General features: G+C 37.1%; 1 long non-coding RNA gene across 1 annotated transcript; it reads right to left on the bottom strand.

The window, feature by feature from the left end:
- Positions 1-16,062: 16,062 nt before the first annotated feature.
- Positions 16,063-19,163, bottom strand: LOC123505611. Its single transcript, XR_006675212.1, has 4 exons — positions 18,176-19,163; positions 17,200-17,494; positions 16,611-16,667; positions 16,063-16,353 (listed from the first exon to the last, which is right to left on the bottom strand). It is a non-coding gene; the product is annotated as an uncharacterized LOC123505611 (long non-coding RNA).
- Positions 19,164-20,512: the final 1,349 nt, after the last annotated feature.

Here is a 20,512-nt window from a genome sequence, read left to right as displayed (position 1 = left end):
TGTAAGGAAGTGGAGAAGTGAGATAGACAGAGTAGTGAAAGGTGTGGGACTGAGTGACTGGAGGAATAAGATTAAGCAAAAGAGTACCTTGGAGTGGTATAGAGAGAAAGAGGCCCTTATGTATGAAAAGTGGTATGATGGAAGCCTGGGTGGGGACCTTCTCTTCCGAGCTAAGGCACAGTGCATGGATGTGAATGCAAGGAATTATAGATGGTCTGAGTCCCGCAGCAAAGTGTGCCCGATGTGTGACGTGGGGGAGGATGAGACGGTGGAGCATGTGGTGGTGGAGTGTGTGAAGTATGCCAGAGACAGGTATGAGATGATGCAAGTGGTGCTGAGGGAGCTGGGGCATGACAGAGTGGAGATGACAGGAAGGGAATGGATGGTGGTGCTGCTGGGACTGTGTGGGAGACGAATGGAAGGATGATTGAGGCTGTGAAAGAGTTCCTGGAGAGAATGTGGCGTGCCAGATGCAGGAACTAGTGGTGTGAAAGATGGTGATTGCCCTCTTTGTTGTCTGGTGTTCTTTATGTTCTTATTTTCCTACAAGCGCTGCCGATACAAAGGCCTGACCCACTCAAGAAATTCTGCGTCACCTGTACCATCAAGATCATGAAGCCATCCAAGTCACGTAGAGGTTGTAGAATCTTCTCTCCTGTTTTGTCACTTCTCAGAAAATGCTTGTAGAGTTTTAATTTGCCTTTGCTTCCTTAGCTTGCTTATTTTCGACTTGTCTTATTATGTAGCATTATTTATGTATTTGTCAATCGTATTTGTCTCTTCCAGTCTTGTACTTCTCTTTATCTCCGCGTCCGCGGAAACTTCCTGAATTTGGTATCTGTCATTCGTATTTGTCTTTTGTTGGTTTCTGCTTTTGACTCATACTCCTTGGAAACTCCATGAGCTTGGTATCTGTTATTCGTATTATCTGTCCTTCGTATTTGTCTTTTTCCGGCTTCTGCTTCTGTTTCTGACTCTGTGGAAACTCCCCAGCCTGGATGTTGTTGTCATGCTCGTGATTTACCGGCATGTGATCTTTTTATTTATTTATCTATAGGGCCTGTAGGCGTTCTTGAAGAGTATATATGATCTGTACTGGTCATCTTACTATTTGCTTTAGTATCTACAGTTTGCTCGTCCCACGGGATCTGTATTCATCAACAGTCCTAACCGTTATGAAAATTCCTATCTCGGCGGTGAGTTGTGAGTGGGCAGAGGGTGTCCTATGTAGATATGAAAAACCGCAAGAGGAAGAATGGCCGACCAACAACAACACGAAGCTCTCCACCTGAGGACTTTCCACCCAAGAATGGACCCCTTCCACGTTTGCGATGATGCTGAATTTGTGAGAAGTTACAGGTTAGATCGTGCTGGACTTCGATATGTGACAGACTTGATACGAGAGGAGATTAGAAACACTACAGAAAGAAGCATGCATGTGCCTCCAGAGACGAAAGTGGCAATAATACTACAGTATTTAGCCACTGGGAAAATGCAGCAGTGCAGTGCAGTGCTGATAACTTTGGTTTGTCACAGTCAACCATAAGTAGAGCCATCACACCAACCTTCAGCGCTTTAGTGACTCCTGCAAACATAAGAAGATTCCTGAGATTCCCAAGGGCAGCAGCAGAGGAATTGCAGAGGAAGAAAATGGAATTCGGTGCTACAGCAGGATTTCCAGGTGTTGTGGAGGTACCCATGTGAGGATAGTTGCTACACAGTAAGTGTTTGTGAACAGGAAGAATTTTCACAGCATCAATGTCCAAGTTGTTTTTGATGCAAATTACAAACTTTTTGATATGGTTGTAAAGTGGCCAGGATCAACCCATGACTCCCAGATCTTAAATCACAGTGGCTTGTGTCGTCTATTTGAAGACCATAGAATACCAGCAGGGTGTTATTTACTGGGAGACAGTGGATACCCCTCCAAACGGTGGCTGCTGGTTCCATACAGTGACAGAGAATGCCGGCATGATTATCAAGAAGCATACAACAGGTAAGATATAAATGAAAGTTATGAAGTAAATTTGAAATACTGTGCCTGTTCATTAATTAAACTCAGAAATATAGTATTACAACTTGTCAGTTTGCAATACTGCTAAGAAGACATGTGAATTAGGTAAATTTAGTTATTCATTGTTAGTTTTGGTTATATTTAGTTATGTACTGCTAGCTGTGGGTTGATGCAGCTGATTATGGTTACATTTTGATAGATAAGTCATGTATTGTTAGTTTTGATTAGATTTCACTAATGCATTTGTGGTTAGATACAGCTGTTAATAGAGATTTGATTGTGGTTAGAACTACCTGTTTATACTTTGTTGTGATTTAGCTGTGGTCAGAATAACCTGTAGAGAGTAATTATTTTCATCTGTTTATAATTAGTCTTGGTTAAATTCAGCTGCTTATAGTTTGTTGAGGTTAGAAGTACATTTTTTATATTTATTTTCACCTGTTCATAATTTGTTCTGAATAAATTCAGGTGTTTAAAGTTACTTGAAGTAAGAATGACTTTTTTTTTATATTAAGTTTCACCTGTTTATAATTTATTGTGATTAAATTCAGCTTTTTATAGTTTGCTGAGGGTAGAATAGCCTGTTTATAATTATTTTTGTTTTTGCCTGTTTATATTGAGTTTTGTTTATACTCAGCTGTTTGGAGTTAGGTGACATTTCAATTACTTGTTTCTAATTAGTTGTGGTTAGGTTTACTTGTTTGTTTTTTGTTGAGGTTAAATGCAGTTACTTTTACATATTTGTAATGCATGCCTATTCATAGTGGATATTATGTTCAATTAATTTATGGAACTTGCACACCTTTGACATTATGGTTACATTTCAGAGCACACAAACAAACGATGCATTGTGGAGCGTGGCATTGGACAACTCAAGCGAAGGTTCCATGTTCTCCATGGAGAAGTTCGCTTGAATACATCAAAGACCTGCCAAGTGATCACTGCATGTGGAATTCTTCATAACATATGTAAGGATAGCAACATTCTTTTTGAAGAGGAGCAAGATTTAGGCAATGAGAACGAAGATGCTGATGTGCTCTAGCCTCATGATGAGTTACAACCCGGCCAAGGGTTACCTGTCGCTGCTGGAGTTCGTTACCGGGATCATTTTGTTGGTCTTCACTTTACATAAGTATATACATGAGTTCAAATATCATGTAAATTTTTATAGCAAGCCAAATTTAGGTGGTACTCATGATCTATGAATAAACCATAAGTAAAATAAAATAAAATTAGAATTGCTAAACACTACAAACACACTCAAACTCTTCACCAGTCACTCCTGTTGTCCACACTGTATTGTGGCAAACATATGTAAGTGGACATGAATTAAATATACTGTCCACCATAAAGTTATTGATATTTCAGAATAATAGATATCTTATGTGTTCTTTATGTCTTTTAAGTTTTTTGTATAACATTAATGAATTAAAAGTCAGCCTGTGAAAATGATCTCAGACCTACATCCATTTCTAAAGCAGTACACCAAAATTTAAGAGTTAATATTGACAACCTCATTTCAAGTAGCCAAGCACATTGCCTACCAGCCCTGAATGATGAAAGGGCATGGTCATATTTATCATGTTCATTTATTTTTCCATATTTTTTTCTGAGACATGAGATCCAAATGGTCACTGTCAAGCCCTTTCTTCTGCCCCGGCTGGTGTGGAAATGTCCCTGAGACCATCAAGTACTTCCTCCCTTACCATTACGTCTGCTCACCTTCCTGCTCGTGGCCTCCCTCCTACCATAACTTACTGCTATCCTGTGTCACTTATATCCGGCTGAGGAAGACCTGCAAGCTACTGCCACACCTGTCATACTCCTGCAGGACTATAAGTAGCAACACATCTTTGCAGGGGAAAAGTTTCAATATATGTATTCTTCATATATGTCAATAGGATAATAAAGTACAAATGATGTTTGATTAACTATTTTTTATTCCTTATATCTGCTGAACAATATGAATACTAAATGAATAGGAAGCTTTACTACTTATATGCTGCTATTTCAACTAATATTGCCATGTATTCATGTTCTTGTCCTGCAAGTTGTTTTTTTGCTGATGTTATCACTTGCAGTTTTTTTTTTAACTGCAGCTACCTGGCGAGCCCTGCTGAAGCCTGCAGACTCACCAGCGCAAGGTTGCTGCAGGTCTGCAGCCTGCTAAACTGCTGCTGGTGGCTGCAGATCCCCAACCTGTTGGGCCACCATCACTGGTTGAGCAGTGATGACAGACAGCTCTTCTTCCGCAGTGGGCCCTACAGTTATTACAACTGGACTGTCGCTCTGCAGGGGTGGTGGATCTCTTTCCTGACTGAAATGACAACCAAAATCATGCACTCACAATGAGAAAGTAGTTAGAAAGTTCATAAATTTCCCTAGCATTCTAGTTCCTTTAAAATTTTAGGTTGCTGCAACTAAATTCTTATAGCTCCATATCAGGATGCATTTTCCACATATACATAGTTGGTAAAGATAGTCTAACACTATGATTAGGAACTGTAGGATATGTACGATATGTTGGGCCGGCCCCACCGGTGTCGCAGTAAAAAATGTCCCGGAAGTGTCTTGCTCATCTGCGCATGAGTGGGTGGCCTATGCACTGCCAGACGCACAAGGAGTCAGGACAAGATTTATTAAGCATACTGCGCATGCGTGAGCAACATGTCATACTGCACCATCATGTATAGGGATAAATACATGTATTTTTCAAATTCTTTCGTCGTATATACAGTCAAATAAAATTTTTATTAAAAATTCAAATGATTGGCATATAAACAGGTAATTAATATCACGAATAAATAAATATTTCCATCGAACAGTTGTCACTTAGTGGAATCAACGAGGATTTTTAGGAGATATGGAATGTTTTAAAGGAGTAGAGAAATGGAGGAAGAAAAATTAGTTCTTTGTAAAGTCGAGAGATGGTCAAACCCCCTCCCAAACTCTGCAAACTCTTGATTTAATGCTCATGGAATTGGCAAAAGGGTAACAAAAAAGTGAGGGACACGAGGGGAGACGAGAAGAGACGCCGACTCGAGCCTTATGTGCATAGGCCACCCACGCATGCGCAGATGAGCAAGACACTTTCGGGACATTTTTTACTGCGACACCGGCAAAACACCATCCAGACTCAGTGTTGCCAACTTAGCGCTTTTGGTGCTAAATCTAGCGCTTCTTCAAGATATTTAGCGACAAAGTTTTCTATTTAGTGCCTTAGCGCTTTTTGTTTTTATTTAGCTCCAAATTTAGCGCCATATGACTCTTTTCAGTATGAATTTTGCTCTCCGTCATGTACTTTTTTTTTTTTTTCACCACGTGATGTCAGTACCCCAGATGCTTGACATATGCATTTTGTAACAAGTAATGGTAAATGAATTACGTGATATTAATAATTTTATTGGTGTGTAATGCTACGTATTATTAAAAAAAATAATAAAATCAAAGGAATCACGACAGATACGGGAGAACGGGACCTGTTGGCCACTCGTCAGATTCTTGTCCAAGTGACAGTTGCGTGTATTAATACCATTCCAGTCTGTAATGCTAGGTAATTAAATTAGATAGTATTGTGCCACCTTTTTTCATTGGATACTTGGATACTGTTATCATTAGTAATTTCACAGACGATCGAGGCTTATGTTTCTGGATATTTTGTAATATGCTTGAATAATGGCACACTTAGGTACCCGTCACGCGAATACGTGTCTTATACCAGTAACAGACGAGGCATAACCACGATGAAGTCCTCACCTCTGCCTCAGTCGCCCATCTCAACTTCCAAGTGTCGGCTCGCCCCGGTTGTGCTCGTAGCTACGTACTTCACGTGCAAGTTGTCACATTTTGGCAATTGTCTAGCTTTCTACAAGCAACAATGAGCAAGAAATACGCACAACATTTTAGAGTAGAGTGGTTAAAAGACCCAAATTATGAAAAGTGGTTGCGAAGAGTAGAAGGTGATGATACGAAATGTGTGTGTAAGTACTGTCAATTGCACACTGTTTGCAAAACGTAGTGACATTGATAGACACAGACAGACATTAAAACATAAGAAAGCAGAGAAACCTTTCAGTACTGAAAGGCAGGGCACAATACCATTTGAAAAAGTGAGTGGTGACACACGTGACTGAAGGAAACGTGTCCTTATTCATTGTAGAACACTGTTCATTACGTGTTGTTGATCACCTCAGTGAGCTGTGCAAAGTAAGATATGCAGACAGTAAAGGATGCAAGAATTTCAAGCTAAAGAGGACAAAGTGCAGTGCTATTGTGTGCAACGTGCTTGCTCCACACTTCAGCAGTGATTTGAAAGATGATATTGGTGATCAAAAGTTCAGTCTCTTGATTGATGAGAGTAATGATATTACAGTAACTAAACTACTAGGAATTGCTATCCAGTATTACTCAAAAATTAAGAAAAAAATTGTAGTGACATTTTTGGACCTTGTTGAACTCTCAGACTGTGATTCTACTGGAATATGTGATGCTTTAAAAAATAATGGACTGGAGTTACAAAAGCTCGCTGCAATAGAGACTGATAATGCTTCTGTAATGATGGGAGTCAACAGTGGAGTGTATGCTAAACTGAAATCAGAAGTTCCTCATCTCATCCTTATTAAGTGTGTATGCCATTCTTTGCAGTTAGCTGTGTCTCATGCAACAGCTCAGTGCCTCCCTAGAAACCTGGACTATTTGATCAAAGAGACTTACAATTGGTTTTCTAACTCTGCTATCTGCCAAGCTAGATATAAGGAAATATTTTCTCTGATAAATGATGGTCAGGGTCCACTAAAATTAATTCACCTGAGCCAGACTCAATGGCTCTCAGTTGAATCAGCAATTGTCAGAATTTTGCAACAATGGCTTGAACTTAAAACTCACTTTGGCATGGCGAGACATGGAGAAAAGTGTTACACAGCTGAGATTATGTATGGTATGTTTTGTGACAGGAAAAACTATGCATTCCTTGTATTTCTGAAACATATTCTGGGAGAGGTTCAGCGGGTTAATAAGAAATTTGAAGCAGAGGTACAAGATCCAACGAAATTACTAAGTGACCTCCTTCATCTTATTGATTCTATGAAGTCAAAGGTCCTCATCCCAGGTAAAACGTTAAAGGCAGGCGAGTTGATTGAAAGCTACTTGGACCCACGTCCTTACTTGGTATATGAGTTTGAAAAGATGTCAGAATGCAAATTTCCTCATGAAAAAGAAATACGACATAGATGTGCAGGTTTTGTTGTGGAACTGATCAAACAGCTTCAACAACGTCTGCCTGACAATGTGCAAGTCTTGCAGTCAATGTCATTCCTGAGTGCACAGGGGCCGTACTTATAAAACTCCACAAAGATGCCGTCTTAGTTAGGAAAAGTACTTAACCTACGAGACTTAAGCGCTAAGAATCTTTCCTAGCAGGATGCTTTGTTAAGTAACCGTCTTTAGGCGCTTACATCGCTAACCGCTAACATGAGCAGACGTTGTGTAATGTTTTTTGAGGAATTTCGCAAGAAACGGGTGAAAATACGTAAAAATTATATTCTAAATAAAAAAACATATTTATCTAGTTAGTTTTCAACAATCACCTCTTCATTTTAACCTTGATAATTGAAGGTATAAATTTACCACAACTGATGTCATCTTGTCAAAACAACAATCATTTGGCGCCAACTTCGACTGCACACCATGGCTACTCAAGAGACTCAAGACAAGAAGAGGAACAGGAAGACGAACTGGACGCCTTCATCTGGCCCACCTATACAAAATTCTCGCAAAAATACTCCGGAGCGACTTCTCCACAGCTGGCTGCTCTAAGGAAGCCAGAAATGTTGCTTGGAGGAGCAATAGTGCGGAGGTGTCTGCCGTGTCAGACATTATCAGCTTAGTTTCTGAAGTTAGAACTAATGATGCCAGCAGTGTGCAGGCAGCAGATGATGCTGGGGAAGTGGCAGAGGCAGCCCAACAGAGAGGAGTGGTGACCGAGGCAGTGGGTGTTGAGGAGGAGGCACCTGCCACACTACTTCCAGCACCAACAGGGGCCAGACTTGCCTGATATATCACTGGTGTTTATGGATGAGGAGGAGATCATCCACCTGCAGAAGAAAAGGAAGCTTGAGCTTGCACTCCTTGAAGAATCTATAATGGCTCAGGAAAGGAAGCAAGAAGCAGAACAGGCTAAGTACATGTACTACACACAAAAACTAGAGTACCTGAAACAAACAAACAAAAAATAGTAATAAAGATATAAATAATGTACTATTTGTTTTTGTTTGTAACCACTCAACCAAATATTAGAGTTAACACAAAATTAACTGCAGTTTCTATATGCTCAACCTACAATCTACTTACTTCAGGTATGGGAGAGAAAAAAAAAAAATACTTACATGAGAATAACACCAATCTCAGCAGTCATGACACTGGTGTCTCATCACTCATCAATGCTGTAAAAGAAAGACATTGATTTACTGCTTGATGTTGTATCACATATATATATATATATATATATATATATATATATATATATATATATATATATATATATATATATATATATATATATAAAACTACAGAACAATTGATAATGTAGTCAATGCCACACTCATAAAAATCAGTGAAAAAATTATTAAGAAAGAATCATTTAAGTTAGTTGTGAAAGTGTGTTAATTATTTTTTTAGATGTTGCTGAGATACACATTCATCATAACCCATTTAAATATTGTAAGGCGGCTGAACAGTGATACTGTGGTAACTGTGAAGAACTCTATCTTTTCAATAGTGTGTGACTGGCAGAGAGTGAGGCAAGGAAGATGAAATCACCAACATAACAGTGCACACACAACAAAACAAGACATATAAATAACAAAGTGACAGAGGGGAAAAAACTGAAGAATGCTACTATAATCAGCATCATGGGTTGTGTTACTTACTTGAAGTGAAGCACAACAAAACAAAGTGATCGGTGGCATTGATGGAACGCACGTAATGATTGTGGCTCCTAGAGAGTATAAGGTAGAGTTTGTCAACAGGAAGAGATACTACAGCATTAACGTGCAGTTTGTGTTTGATGTTTGATACCACATTATTGATGTGGTTGCAAAGTGGCCGGGATCGGTTCACGATGCAAGAATACTTGTTCAAAGTGGACTCTGCACGATATTTGACAACGGCATCGTCCCAGCTGGGTGTCACTTACAGGGAGATAGTGACTATCCCAGCAAGAAGTGGCTACTGACTCCATACCTCAGACCACAGCCTGGAGCACAGTCTTCTTATAACAAGTAAGCTACTGAGTAGTAAATTTTAGATAAAAAGTTATCTAATTAATTATCCCACATCACACAAAACTAATTATTTACCTCCCATAGTTACACTTTTCATATAAACTAATATAAAATGCTAAATTAATGAATTAGGTATTTTTGAAATATTATTGCAGTTTCACACAATCTTGACCCTCCCCCCAACCTTCCTGGATTTCTCCATAAGATGAAGTAACCTAACCTAACATTTTGTAACCACCTCATTGGGTTGACATCATCCCCCATTAAGGAGTAACTTAACATTTTGAAACTTTACTAGAACAACTGATAAGGTAAAGTAATTTAACATTGTGTAACCTCCTACCTGGGGAGCTTTGCCCCCTCCGGATCCCCCAAAAAGTATATGTATCATTAATATCTGATAAGGTAAAATGGGGCTAGAAATGCTCCATAAAGTAAAATGTAGACCCTACAGAGGGCTATAATTATGTAAAGTGTGTTGGTTGAATCACCAATACAAGTAAATTTCATGAAAATTTCCAAATATTTAAGAGTTTCTTCTTTTTTATACTAAGTTTTCATGTGAATATATTAACCTAACCAATGTTATACTAGAGATTTTTTTTTTATGTTTCATAATGTTTAAGCTATCATGTCACAAATCATTATCATACAATGAATATTAACTTAACCTTATACATGACATAACCTAAATGTTTGCAGAAATTAAATTAATGCATCACACCAATTTCAAGTACTGCATTGTAAGATTGAAATCTACATTAATTTCAGGGCCCACAAGAAAACCCGCAGCGTTGTTGAGAGACATCGGGCAGCTGAAGCCACATTTTCACATGCTACACAGTGAGATCCGATTTGGTCCTCCATCCAAGGTCTGCCAAATTGTAGAGGTTTGTGCACTGCTGCACAACATCTGCAAAGCAAGAAACATCATCAAGAACATCTTGCTGCAGCCGAGGATGGAGGCAACAAGGAGCGACTGCTAGCACAGAAAGTTCAAAGTCGCCATGAAGTAATCCTTTACAGCAGGAGCGGGCAACCTCCGGCCCATGGGCCACATCCGGCCCACAAAGGCTTAGCGTCCGGCCCGCCACCCTGCTAGGCTTTATTAATGCAATCCGGCCCGCGGACCTCCCACTAAAAGTAGAGAAGAAACTCTAATAAATTTTAAGTTTTTAAATGAATAAATTATACTATTGAATTACTTTACATTTCATTATTATTATTATTATTATTATGATTATTATTATTATTAGTAGTAGTAGTTGTAGTAGTAGTCGTGTGTGCATACGTTTTCTTTTATTACAATAGTATTCCATGCATTTATCTGAAAATTCGTTTTTCACTCCGGCCTGCAACCTCCTTCCAAGAGTCTCATCTGGCACTCACTCTAAAAAGGTTGCCTGCCCCTGCTTTACAGGGATGAATTTGTTGTGCTTCACTTCAAGTAAGTAACACAACCCATAATGCTGATTATAGTAGCATTCTGTCACTTTGTTATTTATATTTATATGTCTTGTTTTGTTGTGTGTGCACTGTTATGTTGGTGATTTCATCTTCCTTGCTTCACTCTCTGCCAGTCACCCACTATTGAAAAGATAGAGTTCTTCACAGTTACCACAGTATCACTGTTCAGCCTTACAATATTTAAATGAGTTATGATGAATGTGTATCTCAGCAACATCTAAAAAAAAATTAACACACTTTCACAACTAACTTAAATGATTCTTTCTTAATTATTTTTTCACTGATCTTTATGAGTGTGGCATTGACTACATTATCAATTGTTCTGTAGTTATATATATATATATATATATATATATATATATATATATATATATATATATATATATATATATATATATATATATATATATATATATATATATATATATATATATATATATATATATATATATATATATATATATATATATATATATATATATATATATATATATATATATATATATATATATATATATATATATATATATATATATATATATATATATATATATATATATATATATATATATATATATATATATATATATATATATATATATATATATATATATATATATATATATATATATATATATATATATATATATATATATATATATATATATATATATATATATATATATATATATATATATATATATATATATATATATATATATATATATATATATATATATAATATGTGATACAACATCAAGCAGTAAATCAATGTCTTTCTTTTACAGCGTTGATGAGTGATGAGACACCAGTGTCATGACTGCTGAGATTGGTGTTATTCTCATGTAATTTTTTTTTTTTTTTTTTTTTTTCCCTCCCATACCTGAAGTAAGTAGTTTGTAGGTTGAGCATATAGAAACTGCAGTTAATTTTGTGTTAACACTAATATTTGGTTGATTGGTTACAAACAAAAACAAATAGTACATTATTTATATCTTTATTACTATTTTTTATTTGTTTGTTTCTGGTACTCTAGTTTTTGTGTGTAGTACATGTACTTAGCCTGTTCTGCTTCTTGCTTCCTTTCCTGAGCCATTATAGATTCTTCAAGAAGTGCAAGCTCAAGCTTCCTTTTCTTCTGCAGGTGGATGATCTCCTCCTCATCCACAAACACCAGTGATGTACCAGGCAAGCACCTGTTGGTGTTGCAAGTAGTGTGGCAGGTGCCTCCTCCTCAACACCCACTGCCTCGGTCACCACTTCTCTCTGTTGGGCTGCCTCTGCCACTTCCCCAGCATCATCTGCTGCCTGCACACTGCTGGCATCATTAGTTCTAACTTCAGAAACTAAGCTGATAATGTTTTTGGTTTTATTGCTAAGGACAAAAGTAACAGAAACCAGTAAATCTAGCTAAGGGTACAATGTGTTTGACTTAAATCCTATTCTGTTTTAAGGAAGCCCATGTCTAAGAAACTGTAAATACCTAAGACTCGTTATCATTAACACATTCACCCACTACAACACCATATTTATGAGGGGGGAGAAGGGATAGGAATTAAGTTAACTTTACTTTTTTTTCTTTTCTTATTACTGTTTTAGCTGTTTGGTTAAAGAATTAAAAAAAAAATGAAATTTTCTCAACACTAGATAACAAATTTACCATTGTGTTTAACTCTAAGTTGTAAACTAAATGGGAACGAGTATTTTGGATTGCAGACATTTGAGACAACATTATGGCCTAATATTGTTATATCTACAAGTGGCTTATCCTTTGTTAAGGAAGGTGCATTCAATGATGCTTGCCTTATTGGTACACCCATGAATAGAGACATTCTTAGGGTCCAAAATCTCAAAGATTAACTCATCGAGCTGGGAGAGAGGAGGGTTGGCAGGAGGTCACCATCTGGAAAGAATAATATAATCTTATTGCTAATGAATTGCAAATACAAATAAATAATTTATAAAGAACGTGTTTTCACATAACATACGTAACTCAGATGTGTGGTTGGAGTAATATTATTTGTCAGAGGTAGACACTGCATCATAATTAGTGTGTGCAATAAATGCATCCACTTCACAAAACAAAACAAAAAATGCAGGAAATGGCTGGCACTAATATATTAATCACTAGTACAAAACTTTCAATGTTGTTGTTTCCAAACTTAAAACAGGAAGAGTTTACTGAAATTTATTCCTTAAAGTGGTTAGCTTCCATGATCTAAATCTCAAGTGACCTTATCAGTAGACCTGCTGAAACTTAGTATTTACTCAAATTACTAGTAAGCTTCCTTGCAGAAAATAAATAACCATAAATAAATACTTTTCTTTAAGTGAAATTGCCTTACCTATTCAGTGCTTAAAAGGAATAATAAGATAATTCATATCTTATGTTAGGGTAAAACTGAAATTTCTATCAAGCTCAAAAATATTAAAATCTTGCTGCAACTCACACACAAATATAACAAAAATTAGTTTTATAAGTACGGCCCCTGGGGCCGTACTTATAAAACTCCACAAAGATGCCGTCTTAGTTAGGAAAAGTACTTAACCTACGAGACTTAAGCGCTAAGAATCTTTCCTAGCAGGATACTTTGTTAAGTAACCGTCTTTAGGCGCTTACACCGCTAACCGCTAACATAAGCAGACGTTATGTAATGTTTTTGAGAAATTTTGCAAGAAACGGGTAAAAATACGTAATTTTTATATTCTAAATAAAAAACATATTTATCTAGTTAGTTTTCAACAATCATCTCTTCATTTTACCCTTGATAATTGAAGGTATAAATTTACCACCACTGTTGTCATCTTGTTAAACCAACAATCATTTGGCGCCAACTTCGACTGCACACCAGTGTTGCCAAGTTGGCGCGAAATGCGCTAGTTCTGGCGCATTAGCGTTACAAACAGCGCGGTAATTTTGTGATTAGCGCATAGCGCATTTTTTAGTGCATTTTAAACGGATTTGGTGCGTGATCTAGCGCAATGATATTGAGTCAAAATAAAAAAATTAATTCTGCATAAATTAGTATATTCTACAGTGGATATGCCAGTGACAGAACGCTGTAGGAGCGCTACATTGACAACACTATGCAGCAGCACCAGGCTGGATCCGTAAGTGACTGGTACGTTACGAGTATTGTACTTGTATAGGTGTAGGGAACGAGGTCTGGTAGCGCCTTGACGGTCTCAGTTACACGTTCTTTACCGAACTAGTTGGTACACGTGGTCCAGTAGAAATGGGTCCAACATACGCTCAAGCGTACAGAAAGAGCTGGGAATCTATCCCAGACTTGAAGGACTGGCTGAGGCCTGTGGAGAAAGATAAGACTAAGGCGTACTGTCTTTATTGTAAATGTGAAATAACGGCAAAACTCAGTGACTTACGAAGGCATACCAGCTCTGTAAAGCACGTTCGAGCAGCGGAACCTTTTTCTAGTTCGAGGCAAAGAAAAATACCATTTTCACAAGTCAGTGACAGTCAACGCCAGTCAACTAGTCAAGCAGAAGGACGACTGGCTATGGTGATTTTTTCTCTCAACTAATTCAAATCAGGTTAGTAGCAAGTTTATAGTTACATTTTATAATCATTAGCTTAGTGTACGTTATATATAATAATGCAAAACGACGAAAATATAGCACATAAAGATGATGGCCGCATTACTCGTTTATATATATATATATATATATATATATATATATATATATATATATATATATATATATATATATATATATATATATATATATATATATATATATATATATATATATATATATATATATATATATATATATATATATATATATAATATAACGGAAAAATAATAATCAGTATACGAAAGCTTTCTAGCGCATTCTAGCGCATTTTAGACCTCAATATAGCTCATTCACGCCGGTTACATTTGGCAACACTGCTGCACACCATGGCTACTCAAGAGACTCAAGACAAGAAGAGGAACAGGAAGACGAACTGGACGCCTTCATCTGGCCCACCTATACAAAATTCTCGCAAAAATACTCCGGAGCGACTTATCCACAGCTGGCTGCTCTAAGGAAGCCAGAAATGCTGCTTGGAGGAGCAATAGTGCGGAGGTGTCTGCCGTGTCAGACATTCTCCGCACTGAGGAGTGCCAGAAACATTGGCATATTATAAAATCTGAGGCATGACGGAACACCAGCAAGCAGAGAGAAGCCATGACTGCCACAGGTAAGAGTTATTAATTTGGGAGCTATTTTTTGTGTGATATTTGTGTGTGAGTTGCAGCAAGAGTATCATATTTTTGAGCTTGATAGAAATTTCATAGTTTCACCCTAACAAAAGATATGATTTATCTTATTATTCCTTTTAAGCACTGAATAGGTAAGGCAATTTCACTTAAAGAAAAGTATTTGTTTATGGTTATTTATTTTTTGCAAGGAAGCTTACTAGTATTTGAGTAAATACTAAGTTTCAGCAGGTCTACTGTTAAGTTCACTTCAGATTTAGATCATGGAACCTAACCACTTTAAGGAATAAATTTCAGTAAACTGTTCCTGTTTTAAGTTTGGAAGCAGCAACATTGAAAGTTTTGTACTAGTGATTAATATATTAAAGTGCCAGCCATTTCCTGCATTTTTTTTTTCTTTTTTTGTGAGGTGGATGCATTTATTGCACACACTAATTATGATGCAATGTCTACCTCTGACAAATAATATTACTCCAACCACACATCTGAGTTACATATGTTATGTGAAAACACACTTTATAAATTATTTATTTGTATTTGCAATTCCATTAGCAATAAGATTATATTATACTTTCCAGGTGGTGGACCTCCTGCCAACCCTCCTCTCTCCCAGCTCGATGAGTTAATCTTTGAGATTTTGGACCCCCAGAATGTCTCTATTCATGGGTGTACCAATAAGGCAAGCATCATTGAATGCACCTTCCTTAACAAAGGATAAGCCACTTGTAGATATAGCAATATTAGGCCAAATGTCTGCAATCCAAAATACTTGTGTTCCCAGTTAGTTTACAACTTACAGTTATACACAATGGTAAATTTGTTATCTAGTGTTGAGAAAATTTCATTTATTTATTTATTTATTTTTTTTTTTTTTTATTCCTTAACCAAACAGATAAAACAGTAATAAGAAAAGAAAAAAAACTAATAAAGTTAACTTAATTCCTATCCCTTCTCCCCATTCATAAGTATGGTGTTGTAGTGGGTGAATGTGTTAATGATAACGAGTCTTAGGTATTTACAGTTTCTTAGACATGGGCTTCCTTCAAACAGAATAGGATTTAAGTCAGACACATTGTACCCTTAGCTAGATTTACTGGTTTCTGTTACTTTTGTCCTTAGCAATAAAACCAAAAACATTATCAGCTTAGTTTCTGAAGTTAGAACTAATGATGCCAGCAGTGTTCAGGCAGCAGATGATGCTGGGGAAGTGGCAGAGGCAGCCCAACAGAGAGAAGTGGTGACCAAGGCAGTGGGTGTGGAGGAGGAGGCACCTGCCACACCACTTCCAGCACCAGTGATGTGGCACCAACAGGGGCCAGACTTGCCTGGCACATCACTGGTCTATGTGGATGAGGAGATCATCCACCTGCAGAAGAAAAGGAAGCTTGAGCTTGCACTCCTTTAAGAATCTATAACAGGCTAAGTACATGTCCTACACACAAAAACTAGAGTACCAGAAACAAACAAATAAAAAATAGTAATAAAGATATAATTAATGTACTATTTGTTTTTGTTTGTAACCAATCAACCAAATATTAGTGTTAACACAAAATTAACTGCAGTTTCTATATGCTCAACCTACAATCTACTTACTTCAGGTATAGGAGAAAAAAAAAAAAATACATGAGATTAACACCAATCTCAGCAGTCATGACACTGGTGTCTCATCACTCAGCAATACTGTAATAGAAAGACATTGATTTACTGCTTGATGTTGTATCACATGTATCACACATTACATATATATATATATATATATATATATATATATATATATATATATATATATATATATATATATATATATAGATAGATAGATAGATAGATAGATAGATAGATAGATAGATAGATAGATAGATAACTACAGAACAATTGATAATGTAGTCAATGCCACACTCATAAAAATAAGTGAAAAATAATTAAGAGAGAATCATTTAAGTTAGTTGTGAAAGTGTGTTAATTATTTTTTTAGATGTTGCTGAGATACACATTCATCATAATCCATTTAAATATTGTAAGGCTGAACAGTAATACTGTGGTATCTGTGAAGAACTGTGGGTGACTGGCAGAGAGTGAGACAAGGAAGATGAAATCACCAACATAACAGTGCACACACAACAAAACAAGACATATAAATATAAATAACAAAGTGACAGAGGAGAAAAAACTGAAGAATGCTACTATAATCAGCATCATGGGTTGTGTTACTTACTTTAAGTGAAGCACAACAAATTCATCCCTGTAAAGGATTCTTTCATGGCGACTGAACTTTCTGTGCTGGGGGTCGCTCCTCGTTGCCTCCATCCTCGGCTGCAGCAATATGTTCTTCTTCCTCAGGAAGAATGATGTTTCTTGCTTTGTAGATGTTGTGCAGCAATGTACAAACCTCTACAATTTGGCAGACCTTGGGTGGAGGACCAACTTGGATTTCACTGTGTAGCATGTGAAAATGTGGCTTCAGCTGCCCGATGCCTCTCTCAACAATGCTGCAGGTTTTCTTGTGGGCCCTGAAATTAATATAGATTTAAATCTTACAATGCAGTACTTGAAAGTGGTATGATGCATTAATTTAATTTCTGCAAACATTTAGGTTATGTCATGTATAAGGTTAAGTTAAGATTCATTGTTTGATAATGATTTGTGACATGGCAGCTTAAACATTATGAAACATATAAAAAAAAATCTAGTATAACATTGGTTAGGTTAATATATTCACATGAAAACTTAGAATAAAAAGAAGAAACTCTTAAATATTTGGAAATTTTTTTGTATTGGTGATTCAACCAACACACCTTACATAATCATAGCCCTTTAAGGGGGATCCAAAGGGAGCAAAGCGTACACAATGTTAAATTACTTTACCTTATCGGTTGTTCTGGTCAAGTTTCAAAATGTTAAGTTACTCTACCTTAATGGAGGATGATGCTAACCCAATGAGGAGGTTACAAAATGTTAGGTTAGGTTACTTCATCTTATGGAGGAATCCAGTATGGTATGGGGGGAGGGTCAAGATTGTGTGAAACTGCAATAATACTTCCAAATTACCTAATTCATTAATTTGGCACTTTATATTAGTTTATATGAAAAAGTGTAACTATAGGAGATAAATAATTAGTTTTGTGTTTAGTGTGATGTGGGGTAATTAATTAGATAACTCTTTATCTAAATTTTACTACTCAGTAACTTACCTGTTATAAGAAGACTGTGCTCCAGGCTGTGGTCTGAGGTATGGAGTCAGTAGCCACTTCTTGCTGGGATAGCCACTATCTCCCAGTAAGTGACACCCAGCTGGGACGATGCCGCTGTCAAATATTGTGCAGAATCCACTTTGAGCAAGTATTCTTGCATCGTGAACCAATCCCGGCCACTTTGCAACCACATCAATAATGTGGTATCAAGCATCAAACACAAACTGCACGTTGATGCTGTGGTATCTCTTCCTGTTGACAAACTCTACCTTATACTCTCTAGGAGCCACAATCATCACGTGCGTCCCATCAATGGCACCAATCTTTCCTATAGCGAGGTACCGCAGTGAAGATAACTTGCATCTCGGGGAGAGAGGCCTTGTTCCTTGCAGTTGGTCTCTTCAGCCTTTCCCGCATCAAATTTGTCACGAAAATGATACCAGCAGGATCCTGCCAATACCTCTTCACCAGCTCACGGTCATCTAGCTCATTCAGGACGTCCTTCCTCTTACGAAATGACCGTCTCTGTCGCAGGTGGTGACGGTGCGGTCCCCCTCGAGCGGCCATGTTTACTTTTAGGATGAAATCTTAGGAGCGCGTCTTACTGCAAAAACACCTCGGGAGGTGTTTTAGCGGTAAGACGCATCTTTAGGGCTTAGGATGCCGTCTTAAGGATTTAAGACTCGAATTCCGCCATTTTTGTGATTTAGGACGACTTCTTACCGTTAGGACATCATCTTAGTGTTTATAAGTACGGCCCCTGGTCCCCCCCGATTCGGGGGAAGTATGCCATACTGTAAGCCTTATGGTCCCCAACGGAACGCGGCCCCGGTGTCCCGTGATATAGTGTGGCTGTGACTTCTGCGGCTTCTGCACATGCATGGCCCGTGAGTAGATGACGTCGCGACCTGCCTGGCTGTGACAAAGTGTGGCATGGAATCATCCAACGGGATTATGGAGAAGGTAAGTGTGCTTAATGTGTACATTTACGACACAATTATATATCTGAGTGTTGCATGTTCAATAAAGAATATTGTGTATTGGGAAAAGTACGCCATTGTGAAACAAGAAACGTATAATTAGTGTTTGAATAGTGATGGGGCCATGACTGCACTATTATGGCATATTTGGATGTTGTTTGTGTGTAAATAGACTGAAAATTTAATATTTAATGTAGCATATTATTGCAAGTGCAGTAAACAAAGCGAGCCATGCTATGATGAAAGTATTTCTTATCCTCAACACAACGTCTTCATGCCATGCATGTCAAGGAACAAGCTTAAATTGGCATTATTGTGGCATATTGATGCATTGTTTGTATGGAAATAGTTAGGGCATTCAGTGTTTAATGTATCTTATGCCTGTATGTGCAGTAAAAAGAACAGTGGATGAGAGATGAGAAAATGTGAGATGACGCGCGTCAAGAAATGTTTGATGGGCGTGATCCACAGAGTTAAATGCAACTGTGGACAAATCACTGTGTTGTGTTAGTTGGTGGAAAGTTTTTTGGATTGCAGTATGAGAGGGATACGATGTTTTGCATGTTTGGAGATCCATGCCTGTGGAGATCATCGTAGTAAAGATATGTGAAAAATAACTTAGAGGACAGTTGGGGAGGAATTAAAGGCTAAAGATATTAAAGTATTCAGTGAAATAGTAATAACAATAGCAGCTGGAAGAAGTCTTTTGGGATAAGAGTAAAAGCAAATACATGGCGGATGGTTAAGATGAAGGAGAACATTGAAGGGAAGAGGGCTTATATGAGAAAATATTGCAAAGAAGTGTGTCAAAAATGAAAATGTGAAAAAAAAGTGTTGATCTTTGAACATGAAAAAGAAAGATGAGAATGGATGAGATGTTTGGTGGAAAGCTAAGTGTACAAAAATCAGTGACAATATTAAGTTGTTCCAGATGTTAAAAAAAAAAAAAAAAAAAAAAAAAGCGGGGGAGGGAAGAAGAACATGATATACGAGACTAAAGAGTATACAATTCTTGCAAGCAATAAGAAATAATTGTTGCTTGTGTGTTAAAGTCAGATTTTTTTAAAGTAATGAAATGAGAGAAGAAATAATGTGTCATGTAGCTCTATATAGAAGCACGAGGAATGACTGCATTGATGTTAAAATATGGTGAAGTTATAGGAGATTGAATAATTCTGATTGTGTAAACTGGCATGGAAACAAAAAGTAGTAGTGTACCTGATGAGTGGATGGAGACAGTTATTCTAAATATTCATGAAGGGAAGGGTTGTAGAGATATGTAGAAGTTACAAGGATGTATGTAAGTTTGTTTATTGTCTCCCCCCAAAAATGTGAAAATCTTAACTATAAAAGTGGA

Source organism: Portunus trituberculatus, chromosome 18 (genome assembly GCF_017591435.1).
Source record: "Portunus trituberculatus isolate SZX2019 chromosome 18, ASM1759143v1, whole genome shotgun sequence".
Taxonomy (NCBI): domain Eukaryota; kingdom Metazoa; phylum Arthropoda; class Malacostraca; order Decapoda; family Portunidae; genus Portunus; species Portunus trituberculatus.
Note: the sequence above shows the minus strand (reverse complement) of the source record. Positions and strands in the feature narration are given on the sequence as shown.